Genomic DNA, 10,102 nt, shown 5'->3' with positions numbered 1-10,102 from the left:
CCATGAAAACAAGCATAGCATGATGAAGCATAGCAACCAGGAGTTCAGAACTGACATGGACGAGGATCTGGATCATGCTAGAAGGGACTCCATCTAGAGCCACTGAAAAGATTGAGTGTGAAGGAAAAGGGGAAGGGGAACTAGAATGGGCGAGAGAGGAGGCAGAAGGGCAGGACTGCTTGCAGCCTTGGGACTGACTGCAGCAGCAGGGGCAGTCGTCAATTCAACTCATCTTTTTCTTGGAAATTTCCCTCGAAAATGTGACCAGTCAGAATTCTGGAAACCCTATGTCCAAATGGAGTGAACTTCTGAAAAGTGAATGGATCTAGGACTTTCCTGGTGGTCCAGTTGCTAAGACTTTGCCTTCCAGTGCAGGGGATGTGGGTTCAATTGCTGGGGAAGTGAAGTCGCTCAGTCATGTCCAACTCTTTGCGGCCCCATGGACTGTAGCTTGCCAGGCTCCTCTGTCCATGGGATTTTCCAGCAAGAGTACTGGAGTGGGTTGCCATTTCCTTCTCCAATCCCTGGTGGGGGAGCCTAAAATCCCACATGCCTCACAGGCAAAAAACCAAAACATAAAAAAAGAAACAATATTATAACAAACTCAATAAAGATGTTTAAAATGGTCTGTGTTAGAAAAACTTTTTAAAAAGTGAATGAATCTGAGAGGTTCAAGGGATACACTGGAGTAGACAGTGTTCTGTCCTCTAGGAGCTGAGTGCTGGCTGCTAACAACTCACACGCATATACCCTAAGATAGAGGCATGCTGAACCTGACCCTCATTGCTTTCCTTTTGGGGGGAAAGGGAATAAGAGAGTAACTTTATAAGTAGAACAAACCAACTACTGGGTACTAAGCAGTCTAAGCTTTGATGCCAGCTGTTGACATCTTATAGAAGTACAGTATCTATAAAGCCAGCTGTTAGGCATCTAGAGACCCTAAGACCCCATGAAAAGTGCATCTTCTCCTGCAGGAGATGAACATCACTAGTCCCCTGGGAAACTGAATGTATGCAGGCAGCCTCTCCCCTGGGTATTGCTAGAAAATGCAAACAAAACTCCTGGAGTAATTTTCACATAATCGTGTTTCACTCCAAATACCCTATGTCTGTTATCTCATTCAGTTCAGTTCAGTTGCTCAGTCATGTCTGACTCTGCGACCCCATGGACCACAACATGCCAGGCCTCCCTGCCCATCACCGGCTCCTGGAGTTTACTCAAACTCATGTCCATTGAGTCGGTGATGCCATCCAACTACCTCATCCTCTTCTCCTCCCACCTTCAATCTTTTCCAGCATCAGTCTTTTCAGATGAGTCAGTTTTTCACATCAGGTGGCCAAAGTACTGGAGTTTCATTTTCAACATCAGTCCTTCCAATGAATATTTAGGACTGTTTTCTTTTAGGATGGACTGGTTGGATCTCCTTGCAGTCCAAGGGACTTTTAAGAGTCTTCTCCAACACCACAGTTCAAAAGCATCAATTCTTCAGCGCTCAGCTTTCTTTATAGTCCAACTCTCACATCCATACATGACTACTGGAAAAACCATAGCCTTGACTAGATGGACCTTAGTTGACAAAGTAATGTCTCTGCTTTTTAATATACTATCTAGGTTGGTCATAACTTTCCTTCCAAGGAGTAAATGTCTTTTAATTTCATGGCTGCAGTCACCATCTGCAGTGATTTTGGAGCCCCCCAAAATAAAGTCTGACACTGTTTCCACTGTTTCCCCATCTATTTCCCATGAAGTGATGGGACCAGATGCCATGATCTTAGTTTTCTAAACGTTGAACTTTAAGCCAACTTTTTCACTCTCTTCTTTCACTTTCATCAAGAGGCTCTTTAATTCTTCGCTTTCTGCCACCAGGGTGGTGTCATCTGCATATCTGAGGTTATTGATATTTCTCCCAGAAATCTTGATTCCAGCTTGTGCTTCCTCCAGCCCAGCGTTTCTCATGATGTACTCTGCATATAAGTTAAATAAGCAGGGTGACAATATACAGCCTTGACGTACTCCTTTTCCTATTTAGAACCAGTCTGTTGTTCCATGTCCAGTTCTAACTTTGCTTCCTGACCTGCATACACATTTCTCTAGAGGCAGGTCAGGTGGTCTGGTATTCCCATCTCTTTCAGAATTTTCCACAGTTTGTGATGATCCACACAGTCAAAGGCTTTGGCATAGTCAATAAAGCAGAAATAGATGTTTCTCTGGAACTCTCTTGCTTTTTCCATGATCCAGCGGATGTTGGCAATTTAATCTCTGGTTCCTCTGCCTTTTCTAAAACCAACTTGAACATTTGGAAGTTCATGGTTCACATATTGTTGAAGCCTGGCTTGGAGAATTTTGAGCATTACTTTACTAGCATGTGAGATGAGTGCAATTGTGCAGGAGTTTGAGCATTCTTTGGCATTGCCTTTCTTTGGGATTGGAATGAAAACTGACCTTTTCCAGTCCTGTGGCCACTGCTGAGTTTTCCAAACTTGCTGGCATATTGAATGCAGCACTTTCACAGCATCATCTTTTAGTATTTGAAATAGCTCAACCAGAATTCCATCACCTCCACTAGCTTTATTCGTAGTGATGCTTCCTAAGGCCCACTTGACTTCACATTCCAGGATGTCTGGCTCTAGGTGAGTGATCACACCATCGTGATTATCTTGGTCATGAAGATCTTTTTTGTACAGTTCTTCTGTGTATTCTTGCCACCTCTTCTTAACATCTTCTGCTTCTGTTAGATCTATACCATTTCTGTCCTTAACTGAGCCCATCTTTGCATGAAATGTTCCCTGGGTATCTCTAATTTTGTTGGAGAGATCTGTAGTCTTTCCCATTCTATTGTTTTCCTCCATTTCTTTGCACTGATCACTGAGGAAGGCTTTCATATCTCTCCTTGCTACTGTTTGGAACTCTGCATTCAAATGGGTTTATCTTTCCATTTCTCCTTTGCTTTTTGCTTCTCTTCTTTTCACAGCTATTTGTAAGGCCTCCTTAGACAGCCATTTTGGTTTTTTGCATTTCTTTTCCTTGGAGATGGTCTTGATCCCTGTCCTCTGTACAATGTCATGATCCTTTGTCCATAGTTTATAAGACACTCTGTCTGCCAGATCTATTTCTCACTTCCACTGTATAATCATAAGGGATTTGATTTAGGTCATGCCTGAATGGTCTAGTGGTTTCCCCTACTTTCTTCAATTTAAGTTATCTCATTAAATCCTCTCAAAAACTATGAGATGGGTAATATTGTTATGTTCCATTTTATAGATGGAGAAACTCAGACTCAGAGTTCAAGTAACTTGCCTAAAGTGACATGCTGTGCTTAGTCACTCAGTTGTGTCTGACTCTTTGTGACCCCGTGGATTAGCCCTTCAGGCTCCTCCATCCATGGGGATTCTCCAGGCAGGAATCCTGGGGTGGGTTGCCATGCCCTCCTCCAGGAGATCTTCCCAACCCATAGACTGAACCCAGGTCTCCCACATTGCAGGCAGATTTTTACTGTCTGAGTCACCAGGGAAGCCCAAGAATACTGGAGTGGGTAGCCTATCCCTTCTCTAGGGGATCTTCCCAACCATAGCTAAAATACATTAGAACTGGTATTCAAACCCAGGACCCTATTTAGACCCTCTGCCCTGATGCATATGCAGAGTACGGTTCTGGGGATGAAGTTCTGGGTCTGCCATGTAACTTTAATACTAAACATTATCATAAGCATCAGTAAGTCATTTCACTTCTCTGGACCTCAATTTCCTCCTCTTGACCTGCCTGTCTCCCTTGGCTGTTCTGGGGACCAAATGGAATAATGTCAGTAAAAGCTGCCCCATTGGTTGTAAAGTTTTGGAACCCATGAGGGCTATTAACAATGTTGTTCTCATTATCGGAACATCTCAGAGGTAAATCCCACCCCAACATAAAGAACTCAATCCTGGGTGAGTAGGAGGCTCAGTGCCCCAAAGGAGCCCTGCCTCGACGGATAGTACTCCAGCAGGCCTGGCCAAAAGGGAGAGTTAGGGATTTAATTAGCCATAGCCCATCTGCTACCAGGCTCTTCTCTGCCAGCCAGGTTGGAAGACACATAGGGGACACCACAAGAGGCATCAAGGTAGACAGGACTTGGCAGGTGAGTGAGCTGGGGGTGGCATGCCAGAGCTCAGCAAAGACCAGAGTGTGGAGACAGGGCAAGGATGTGGGAGGGAGGAATAGAACTGGGACCAGGGATCAGGAAAACTAGCTGGACGTGCACAACAGGCAGGCATCCAGGAGCCAGGTTGCTGTGTGTATGTGGGCTGCAGGGCCTTGGACCACATACCCTGTCCAGTCTGTGTGCTCAGAGGTGGGATTCAAATCGTCCTGGTCAAGGGCTTCCATAGGAAAGCAAGGCTGATGGCAGCAGTAACATTGGAGACACTAGCCCACTTGGGGTTTATAGTTGTTCCAGGTTCTTGTGTAGCATTGCTTAAGTATTCTCTGCAGGACTCAGCAACCCCGGGGGTCACAGATGAAGGAAATAAGCTGCAATTAGAAGCTGTGACGGGAATCTGGTCCTTTCTGACTCATAGTGCACACACTTGACCACTAAGGCCCTCAGGACATGCTGCAGACAAAGCCCCTGGCTGGGCAGCAGGTGCTCACTAGCTGGGAGAGCCCTCACCCTCGCCCTTTCCCTTTGAGTCATGGACCATGTGGCATGCGCTCCGCCAGACACAGAGCGGACGCTTGGGAAAGGGTTCATCAGATTAGAAACCCCTCAGAGTTCTTTTCCTCTAAACCCATCACTACACAGATGAGAAAACCAAGTATTGGAGGATGGAGAGAATGAAAATTACCCGCCAAATTGAGAAGGCATTCTGAGACTGTAAAATGAGGCAGGCAGCTCCATATGATCAATGGATCTTTTTATTATAGGGTAACTTACAAGGTGGTTTTATTAGAGGGTAACTTATCGGGATCAAGCAGACAACAATCTGGAAGCATTCAGAGCTGCACTATGCACCATGGAGGGGCCACTGGGACAATTTTATAGTTAATCTAGGGCATGGGGGTAAGTGCTTGGAGACAGGATAAGCTTTCCTAAATCAAGATTAATGAATGGATGACTGGTCTCGTGAGTGCTGGGAGTACATCACAGAAGATTTTCAGCATTGTTTGGGGACTAACAGCATAGAGGCCACATGATCCTCATTACTAAACAATATCTGTTAACTACAAAGCCCTTGATGACAGAGAAGTGGTTTACTGTACAGTACAATCCTGGTTAGGGTCAGTGGAAGGACAGGAGACACTGAAAGGGGCCAAGATGGCATCAGTTATGCTAACAGCCATACACCAGAGTCACAAGAAGTGAGTGGCAGAGCTGGTCCAGGAGCCAGGACTTCTGGTTGCTAAAGGCAGGATTCTTCTACAGCAGGCTGGCTCCAGAATGACCTGTGCTCTTACCCCTCACCAACCATTGCCTTAAACAAGGGTCTTGTTCCAACCCTCAGTTTCTCATATGCTGAAGGGAACAACTACTCCCTGGCAGGGTTGGATGATGGGAGAAGATGATGCACGTGAAGCAAAGCATCAGGTTGGATCCTTGGTGATTCTCTATCCTTCCCTGTCCCCACCTGCACTGTAACATTCTCCTAGACAATCCCAACAAGGAGGACCTGCTGGGGCAAGTTCTGTACCCTGGGAAATAGTACCTATTAGGTCCTAGTGGCTCAGCGGTAAAGAATTTGCCTGCAATGCTGGCGATGCAGGTTCGATTCCGAGATCAGGAAGATCTCCTAGAGAAGGAAATGGCAAGCCACTCTAGTATTCTAGACTGGGAAATCCCATGAACGGAGGAGCCTGGCAGGCTACAGACCACGGGGTTGCAAAGAGTCAGACGCGACTGAGTGATTAAGAACAGCAACAAAAGATCCTAAGCACAGGACTGTGTCACTCAGATGTAGTGTGCAATCCAGAACAAAATGAGAACCCTAACCTCTAAAATAGTGTAAGAAAGTCCAGCTAACTCTAGATATTTCCTAAGATAGCCAGCTGAATTGCGCTTTGAAAGATTAAATGTTAAATTCTTTCCAAAATTATTCTTGGTGCCCCTGCTTGGCTGATGACCCAGCATATGCCTAGTCTGCCTGTTGGACACTCCAGCACCAGTTGGTGTGAAAAACCACATGCCACCTCTCCTCTGGAGTCTCAGCATCCCTCTCTCCATCTGCAAGGGGGAAGGGAACTTGACTTGATGGCTCCCTTAGGGCCCCTCTGGCTTCAGATCCCTGCCTTTCTGCCCCTCCAACCCCCTGCTCTGCCTCACCCAGGACCAGCAGCAACAGATGCTTCTCTGAGAGCAGAAATGTCCAGGGCAGTGCAGTCTGCATTCCTTCAGGTGTGAAAAAACCTGGTGACCATACTTGTTGGACCAGGGTTCTGCTTAGCTGAGAGTGAACCCTTTAACATGGAGACAATCAGGTCAGTGCCTTGCCAGGTCCTGGGTGTGACCTCTGAGATTCTCTTTCCAGGAGCACACACACAGGACAGTTGTCCTTCCTGTGCTCATTTTAGACAAAGTAGTTGCCAGTTACTACTTCCAAATCTAGAAGCCAGACTGTACAATCCAAATCCATCACAGAGCAAACTAGTGATTTTTTAAAGGTGGGCAAGAAGTGTGGGGTAGGGGAAATGGGTTGGAATTGAAGATTTAAAAAACCTTTTTGTTCCAGTCGGACAGTCTCTGATTACAGGACATGAGGGGTGTTTGTAGCTAGTCTGTTTTGCATTTGTTTTAGAAAAGAAAGAAAGTAGCTGTTGTTCCTAAGAATTTCAAGGACAGTTGCTTGATGACATCAATAGCGTTCAAACAGCAGTGATAGAGTTGTAAACATAAAATTACCTGGACTGCTCATTAGAGGCTCATCTTGAAGTAGGGATGAACCAAAATTGCCTCAGCAGTCCCTGAATTGACCCCAGTGCACATTTAACGAATAACCTACGGTATGAGGTTTTTCTATTTGGGCAGCTACAGTTTTCAGTTCTCTGGGTCCTTTCTAGCTCTCATGACAGCTCCTTGTGTCTTCTGAGCTGATATTTGATGCCCACACCACAGTTGGCATCAAAGAACTAAATACAACACTGGCTGGGCAGTGGCAGCCAGGAGGAAGGATGTTGACAGACCCTAAAGGAGAAGATGCACCATCAGCTTGGGCTCCATCAGGAAGAGGGCAGTCCCTCTGAAGGCATGGGTCCATCCCATCACTGAAACATGAATGAGAGAGAACCCAGAGAACTTGGCAGGGAGAGAAACCAGCAGAGTTTCTGAACCCGAAATATGAAAGGGGAGCCCTTCCCTGGGTAATGAGTAAGCTGGGCAAGCAGCAGGCTGCAAAAAATATTGGAAAAATCAGATCTTTCTAGTGATGTGGTAGAGTGATGTCACTTAGTAGAACTTGAAACAAGAGCAAAAGAAGAAGCAATGACGTAGGAATCTTAAGCGATCATCTAAGATCTGATGCTCAAAAGATACTGTGGGACATGGAGCAGAGAAGGAACAGAAGCTCTTTCAAGGCACTTATCATAGCTATAACTAATAATTAACCATGTGATTGGCTTTTAAAAAATATTTATTTATTTCTTTGGCTCTTCGGGGTCTCAGTTGCCACGGAGGGAATCTTCGTTGCAGTATGTGGGATCTAGTCCCCTGACCAAAGATTGAATTCAGGCCCTCTGCATTGGGAGTACAGAGTCTTGACCACTGGACCACCAGGGAATGCCTATGTGGTTTGCTTTTAAACCCACCATCCTTCTACTAGAATTTAAGCCTTGTAAAGGCAGGGCCCGTATGTGCCTTATTTACCTTCTCACAGCCTTGTGCACTGTAGGTACTTACTAAATACATTACGGAAGAAGGAAGAAGAAAATTGTGGGTTAAGATGGAAGAATGATAGCCCCAGTCCTCTAAATTCAGTCATAAATGATTTGGATTGCAATCATCATAGAGTGAACTATACAGAATTCTCCTTCCAAACTTCTGTTTTATCTAGTTTCCAGATGCTCTGACAGCCTGTCACCCTGGCATATAGCTCTCTCCCACCATGTATGCCACAGCCTGTAATGGATCAAAAGACTCTTCACCCATCTTCTACCTGGTGGGCATCCCCTCTCTACAGGACGTCTTCTTCCTTCCTATCTTCTTCATCTTCTTGTCCTTCTACCTGCTCATCCTGCTGGGAAACGCCCTGATCCTTGTGGCCGTGGTGATAGAGCCCAGCCTTCACAAGCCCATGTACTTCTTCCTGATCAGCCTCTCAGCCCTGGACATCCTCTTCACCACAACCACTGTCCCCGAGATGCTGTCCTTATTCTTGCGTGGGGACCGCTGCCTCAGCTCCCCTGCCTGCTTCCTGCAGATGGGCCTCTTCCACAGCTTCTCTGCTCTGAAGCCTTCATCCTGGTGGTCATGGCCTATGACCGCTGTGTGGCCCTCTGCCGCCCGCTGCATCACCCTGCGCTCATGACCCCGCAGACCAGTGCTGCCCTGGCAGCCAGTGCCTGGCCCACCACCCTCCTCCTGCCCATCCCGGTGGTGGTGCAGACCTCCCACATGGCTTTTGAAAACACCGCTCACATCTACCACTGCTTCTGTGACCACTTAGCTGTGGTCCAGGCCTCCTGCTCTGACACCAGCCCCCAGACCCTCATGGGCTTCTGCATCGCCATGGTGGTGTCCTTCCTGCCCCTTCTCCAGGTGCTTCTCTCCTATGCCCACATCCTGGCCTCAGTGCTTCGCATCGGCTCCCGAGAAGGATGCTCCAAAGCCTTCTCCACCTGCAGCTCCCACCTCCTGGTGGTTGGCACCTACTACTCATCCATTGCCATAGCCTATGTGGCCTACAGGGCTGACCTGCCTCTTGACTTCCACATCATGGGCAACGTGGTGTTTGCTATTCTCACACCTGTCCTCAACCCTCTCATCTACACGCTGAGGAGCAAGGATGTCAAAGCAGCCATCACCAAAATATCATGTCCTCAAGACCTAGGGCATTCTGAGGACTTTTGATCCTTAGATATAGTTAACCCTGTACCCAGGATACCTGTGTGTTAAGAAGAGAGAATGCCATAAACAAAATTTTTCTGAAGGAAAGAATGACTTATAGCAGGACCAAAAATGCACTATTGGAGCTTCCCTTTCCAAAATTAATGAAAAGCTAAGTAATGAAATCAGTCCTTTGGTGGAAAGAAATAAGAATGTCAGATACAGTATGTGAAGTATCTTCTTAAAAGTATCAATTAGATTTTTTTTAACATAATAGGTCTAAAGTAAGAATAAAGACAGGAATGCAGACAAAGTAGTTATTAAGACATAGATGGACATGTAGATCAATGAAACACAGCAGAGAGCCTAGAAACAGACCCTTGAATATATGGGCAATTGATATATAAATGACACTGTAGATCAGTGTATGATAGTATCAGAACTATCAGATATCCACACGTCAAAAGATGAAACTTGTCTCTTACCTCAAACGCATACAAAAATCAATCTCAACCTAAATAGGAAAGGTGGAACTATACAATTGTGTAAAAGACTATAGTCCTGATCTTGGAGAAGGAAAGTATTTCTTAAGTAAGATTTTTAAAACTCTAAATGTAAAGAAAAAAAGCATAAATTTGACTGCTTTAATATGTAAATTTTCTATTCATCCAAAGGCACCAAAAACAGACTGGAAAGCCAGGCTACAGAACAAAATAAGTTATTTCTTATGTATATTACCAACAAAAAACCTTAAGATTCATAGCCAGGATATACAGAAAATCAAATCAATTTTTAAAACAGGTAGTCAAGCCATGAAAAAATACTGCTAGAGCAAAAAACTGCACAAAAGGGAATAAACAAATGTCCAATAAATATAAGAAAATGTGTTCAAGCTCTTTAGTAATAGAAGTGTAAATTACAACAGCAAATAGTTACCACTAGAAGCCAATCAGACTGGCTAAAATGCCAAAGTCTGATGATATCCGGGTTGGCTAAGATGTGAATGGATGGAGCTCTCATATATGGAGAGTGGGAATGCTAATTGGTACAGCCATTTTGGAAAATACTTTATCATTTTCTTATGATGTTGAAGAC

The 10,102-nt window shown here is 45.2% G+C and overlaps 1 pseudogene; it reads left to right on the top strand.

The window, feature by feature from the left end:
• The first annotated feature begins 8,066 nt into the window (after nucleotides 1–8,066).
• Nucleotides 8,067–9,031, top strand: LOC138092212 (olfactory receptor 2AT4-like; annotated as a pseudogene).
• The last annotated feature ends 1,071 nt before the right edge of the window (nucleotides 9,032–10,102 follow it).

Source organism: Capricornis sumatraensis, chromosome 16 (assembly GCF_032405125.1).
Source record: "Capricornis sumatraensis isolate serow.1 chromosome 16, serow.2, whole genome shotgun sequence".
Taxonomy (NCBI): domain Eukaryota; kingdom Metazoa; phylum Chordata; class Mammalia; order Artiodactyla; family Bovidae; genus Capricornis; species Capricornis sumatraensis.
The sequence above is the reverse complement of the archived record's forward strand: the minus strand, read 5'-3'. Positions and strand labels throughout refer to the sequence as shown.